Here is a 2135-nt window from a genome sequence, read left to right as displayed (position 1 = left end):
CAATAAGCCCTTATAATATTCATCGTTCACCATAGTGTTCTTGGGTACAAACTTAGCTGGCACAATTCCATCAAGGTCAAAAACCACAATTAATATCACCTTGATGTTACTAGCAGCAGCATTCACCAGAGGTTTCATCCTCCATCATGACAACGCTCCATAACACATATGCTCCTTGAGCATAAGATGGTTGCTTTAAGGCCTTTTTCTAGTATGCATGACATCTGTGCTTCCTCAGGTAAATTTCCTGTAAATTTATTCTTTTGAATGAGCCATACTTTCATTTTTTGTATGCTTTGTGTTCTTTGTTGAAAACTGGACATTTGACTCTTATGAGGTGGTAACTTTGGAAATCATATTCCCTTCTTTATACCCAGGGTTTTACTGTTTTTGTTTGTTTGTTTGTTTGTTTTATTGTTGTCTGGTAATATCTCTGTGCTGGAAATTAGCCTAAGGTAAAAGTTCAAGGTCTTACTGAGCCTGTGTGTTTCCTTATGCAGGCACAGTGGCTTTCTAAATTACCCTGCATATGCAATTGTGTTTGAATGGCTGAAAACAAAAAACAGGTGTAGCTCCTTTACATACCATGGAAGCCACATTAGCTGGTAGAAGTGAAACAATGGCCAGCCTTTGTGCCTACACCTCTGTGATCAGAAGCAACTATCAGCAATAAGAACACAAACCCCTGAGTCTTAGACAATATCCTTATTATTCACCCTAGCTCCAGCAAGTCATTCTAGAAATGCAGGTTGCAATCCCCACAGCTGTCTGCCATGCGCCTGGACAATGGAGAATGAATAGCTGCTACCACACTGAAGGCTGAAATTGACTGCTATTCACCATAATTTACCAGCCAAGCTTTCCCCTGGAAGCTGCAAATGTTCAAATAGAATGCAGAATTCCAAACTAGTCACTTCAGACAGTTTCTGCCAGTAAAATTGTATTCCAAGTGAAGAAATGGTTTATTGGCACTTTCTACTCCACTATCTTCCCTGACAATTACTCCCCAAGTGCCATTTTTCAACAATTCATCTTTTACCTAGAGACTTGTCATGCCATCATTATTATGTGTGAAATCTCTGTGTCTGTTTTGGTCAGTTTCTGAATTCTAGTCTGTTCTATAGTTCTATGTTTAATTCACCATTAAATTATCTAGTGATTGTAGTTTCATGATAAGCACATATATTAAATTCAATTTCATATTTTCAATTTAATACCTGTTTAAGGTAGTGCTACACTAGAAGAGAAATTAAACAATAAAAACATTAGTAAAATCCATGGTAGCTTCTAATTTTCATGATCACTACCAAATTATGTCTGCATTTTATCACTTCAAACTAGTGTCTAGCATGGTGCTAATTACAGTGTTAATTTTATGTGTCCGATAATTAAAATTAAAAACCTTTCCAATGTCATAAAATGAAAACCAGTATGTTTCCTTCATTACATGTGAATTCAAAGATACTTTTAATATTTTAGTCGGTCAATCTTTGTTTTGTTGTTACAAATCTCTTCACGTCCTATCTCATTTTGCTTTACATATCCTCTTATGTTCTTTAAGATGCATGCTTCCTCCCCCTGGTGCTGAGATAAATGCTTAGATTTGTTAAACGCAAGCCCTGTGGTCTTCTCATGAGTTACTGTAATGCTGCTTTAGGAGGCACTTGTGCATAAACACTTTTCAATTAATGATTATTTGAAAGTCAGCTAACTAAAACTAAAGTCTGGAAGATAGTCTTTGACAGAAACTGGTGCACAGCCTTTGTGAAATAATATCGGGATGGCTACATTCCTCACTCCCCAATGCTTTATTTAATTACAATTTGTATACTGTAAATTGGTACTTTTCTCAGTTCCACCTGTAAAACTGAAATAAATTTGGGCATTCTATTTGAGTCAGCATTTCCATTTACAAAAATTCATCCTAATAAAATAGTAAAGGATGTTTCAAAAAATGTAATTAAAATGTTTTCCTTGAAAATCACCAGCTTAAGTCATCTGCTATGGGCCACAATTTAGAAACAACAGGAATAAAGCAGCAATAAAGCTGCAAGGGAAACAAATTCTGTAGTCTGGGTGTGCATTGTACATGAGCATTCTCTCTCTCTCTCTCTCTCTCTCTCTCTCTCTCTCTC

This window comes from Hipposideros armiger, unplaced genomic scaffold, assembly GCF_001890085.2.
Source record: "Hipposideros armiger isolate ML-2016 unplaced genomic scaffold, ASM189008v1 scaffold_1414, whole genome shotgun sequence".
In the NCBI taxonomy this organism is placed as follows: Eukaryota; Metazoa; Chordata; class Mammalia; order Chiroptera; family Hipposideridae; genus Hipposideros; species Hipposideros armiger.
Note: the sequence above shows the minus strand (reverse complement) of the source record.